The sequence below is a fragment of the Xenopus laevis genome, chromosome 8L (genome assembly GCF_017654675.1).
Source record: "Xenopus laevis strain J_2021 chromosome 8L, Xenopus_laevis_v10.1, whole genome shotgun sequence".
NCBI classification, from domain to species: Eukaryota; Metazoa; Chordata; class Amphibia; order Anura; family Pipidae; genus Xenopus; species Xenopus laevis.
This window is the reverse complement of record NC_054385.1, coordinates 117,862,112-117,866,078: the sequence shown is the minus strand read 5'-3', so window position 1 is coordinate 117,866,078 and position 3,967 is coordinate 117,862,112.

Genomic DNA, 3,967 nt, shown 5'->3' with positions numbered 1-3,967 from the left:
ATTTCTTGGACAGACATAATATCCAAGGCTATTGTGATACTAAGCTCTATAGTTAGTATAGGTATGGGTATATAGAATTTAATTAAAAGTAGGGATGGGTGTATGTCTGGATGCTGGGTTTTCATTTGGAGGGGTTGAACTTGATGGACTTTTTTCAACCCAATTTAACTATGTAACTATGTAAAAAATGCCAAGCTAAAAGCAGTTTGAAACAGGGAAATCTCATTAGGGGAACTAACTGCCCACTGCAGACCCAAAATTAACTGTCGTAGCAACGCAAAAGAGACAGGCCGGCGGCTCTCCCTTTTAACTACTTCCTTCTTCCACCCTTTAAGCGCCTGCGAAATTACAAAATGTTTCGTCACGTCATGCCAACCCGCCAACTTAAAATAAAAAGCAAGTCCCGACAGACGTCTCGGAGCCACTGTTGCAGAATAGCCTTGTGCCCTCACGTGTAACAAATAATCTATCGTGAGTTACAGCCTGTCAGCATCACTGGCTAAGGACCTGTCATGCCCCATCTGTACCCACTCAGTCCAAGCATTACCGTAACCTTTCCATGTCACTGCCGTAACCGATGCCTGTATCAAACTCATAAATTCGTCTCCACCAGGGGCCACAGGTAAGCTGGGCATTCCGTACCCTCCTCGTCCGCCTCGGGAGCCAGCAGTCGAAACGTTGACCACTGAAAACGAGAAAGAGCATCAGCAATGGAGTTGACCTTCCCTGGTACGTGCCTAGCACGAAACCAAATGTTATGGGCTAAGCACAAATACACCAAATGTCTCAGCAACGCCAAAACAGGAAGTGAAGAGGAAGATAATCCGTTAATGCAATGCACCACACTCATATTGTCCGTCCAAAAACAAATCTTGCGATTGGCCAGGCCGGGAGCCCAGAGTTCAAGGGCAACTACAATGGAGAATAGTTCCAATAAAGTTAGGTTCCTGCAAAGACCAAAAAGGATAGGTGAGCCTAATAGTCTCACAGGTACTAAATACACCCGCAGGTTTGAAAAAATATTAATATAACACACGAAAAGATATATTGGCGAAAGTGAAGGATGTAGAACCCATTATTTCTGGACCCAACCTACAGACACCTTGCAAACCAGTTCAGGTGAGAGAGTACAAATGCTTTTGAAAAATGAAGAACTTTAAAACGTAGCCTTTAATAAATACTCTTTAAAAGTAAGCAGGGCCATGCCCTCAGCACCACAAAACCAAAACAAAAGTGTAGACCCACTGCCTCAATAACATCTAGACAGTGCAGGACAATAGCCTTAAAAACAACACACTTTAAAAACTGCAACAGGTGGTAATCGGTGGAGTTGAAAAATGCCGTGAAGTAGGCAATCATTTAAAGTTTAGGGAGACCTAGTGTCAGATATTCTAACTGCCCCTCAAATTTTTCCCATTCCCAAGAGGACAATTCTGCCTACCTACGTTGGGAACAGATGGGAGCTTATCGTCCACCTATGCTGCCCACCGCGTTTTGCCGTAAAAACGGCTTCTTCAGGGGCATAGGTGCTGACCTCGTGTTTTGAGACGGTTTAAATACCTTACCGGTAGTTTCAGTGCAGTGGCGCATAAGATTGGCGTCACTTCCGGTCGCGACTTGCTCGATCAGAGCCGCCAGCCGGAAGTGGCCCTTAGATGCGCACCCAACCAGATGCGCATGCGCCGTCAATACTATGCCAGTACATAGACGGACTGGGCGGAAACGGTTGTATTTCGTCACTCGTTCCTGCATCATCCTCTTATTGCGCATGTGCTGATGTCATTGTGCCAGTACTCAGTCTGTCTATGTTACTGGCTTATTTTATGTGATAACTATTCAATTACCTGCCTGAAATACCGGAAAATAGATAAATAAAGACTCAATTGTACATATTTAAGGGAATAGTCGTTATATGTAAAGTAAAAACAACAAATAGTCAGAATTTAGCCATTATTTTGTATGGCTACCTATAAAAACAACTTGCTTTTACACTGGATATTAGGAAACATCACAGGAAGAGTAGGAAGGTGAATCCTTCATTTAAACCTAACGGAGCTCTACTTTTCATAGTGTAGATCCATTCTGCTTCCTTACATAATAGTTTTTTGTCTAAGTCACCCACTCGTGTGGTGTTGTTCATTTTTTCAATACCTATAAACTGCATGACCTTAGTGTCACCCGCATGTACTTCATTTATGTGGTTGGCTACTGATGTGTTCCTTTTGTTTCGAACATTGCCTACATGTTCCATAATTCTCCGTTTCAGTTGTCTGATCGTTTTACCTATGTAATCCATGCCACATTGGCAACGCATCATGTAAATGACCCCTTCTGTATTACAATTGATGAAATTATTAATATGGTGTTCACAATTGTCGGTTTTTCTAATGAATGTGGAAATTTTTCTTATGAATGGACATACTACACATTTCCCACATTTATGACACCCTTTTACTCTATTAGACAGCCACGTATTTGATGTAGGGGGCACATAATGACTTTGGGTAAGACTATCACGAAGATTTTTACTTCGTCGGAAGGTTATGAGCGGTTGCAAAGACCAAGCTCGAGCCAGGTAGCTGGCCAAGGACCCGCACACCAGGAATTCCCAAGTACGGCTCCAAAACCAGTTAAACCAGCCGCATCAGTGTATAAGGGCACCTCACTGTTTTGGACCTCCTCCCCCAATAAGCAAGTATGGCCGTTGTAGATGCCTAGGAAAGAGTGCCATACACTTAAGTCCTCTCGCAATTGTTTATTAATGCGAATGTGGTGATAGGGTTTTTCAACACCACGAGTGGCCAGAGACAGCCTTCGGCAAAACACTCTGCCCATAGGCATAATGCGGCAGGCAAAAACCAATAGCCCTAATAATGATTGCATTTGTTGTAGTGTCACCTTTTTGCAGAGTCGAGCCACCGTGATGGCGTAATTCAATTTTTGCAATTTGTCTTGTGGCAACCTAAAAACCATCAAATTGGAGTCTATTTCTATGCCCAAAAAAGAAAGAACCGTAGTGGGGCCTTCGGTTTTATCCAGTGCCACTGGCACCCCAAATTTCTGCATGAAAAAGTGGAATGCGTTCAACAACGAACCACACACCTTGGAAGTTCGGGGCCCCACAAAAAGGAAATCGTCAAGGTAGTGCAGCGCCGAATTGAACCCCGTTTCAGTACGTACTACCCATTCCAAAAATGAGCTGAAAACCTCAAAGTACCTGCAGGAGATTGCGCAGCCCATAGGTAGGCACATATCATAGTAAAAAGCATTGTTGAAATGACACCCCAGCAAATGAAAGCAATCATTGTGGACCAGGAGGAGCCGGAAAGCTGATTCTATGTCCGACTTAGCAAGGAGCGCCCCTGAGCCGGCTGCCCTAACCAAGGAGACAGCCCTATCAAAGGAAATATACGACACTGCTGCCGCCGCTTTGCTAATCCCATCATTCACAGATGTACCCTTTGGGTGGTGTATCAACCGGAATTTTCCGGGTTCCTTCTTGGGTACCACGCCCAAAGGAGACATCCACAAATTGGGAAAAGGTAAATAGTCAAAAGGGCCGGCTACCCTGCCAAGCTGGACTTCTTTAGCTAGTTTTAGCGCAACTACCCCCGGGTTGTCAACGGCACTTTTCAAGTTTTCAGCAAATGTAGGAAAGGGCGAGTACTGAAAAGGGATGAAAAACCCATAGGTAAAGCCGACTCTAAGTAGGGCGGCTTCCTGCTTCTTGGGATAACTGTCTAACCACGGGGACATCCTTCGTACGCTCACCGTGGTCCTCTGGCTTACCGGTGCCAATACGGGTAGTAGGTTTGAATTTCTTAAAGCATCGGAGTGCCGAATGGGCTCCTCCGCAAGTGGAACACTCGTGTTTGAACTTACACAGGCTGTAGAACCTGCAGTGTCCCTCATTAAACAACCAGCGTCTAGTGGCCGCTGCACTGGGCGCCTCAAGGGTATGTTGTGC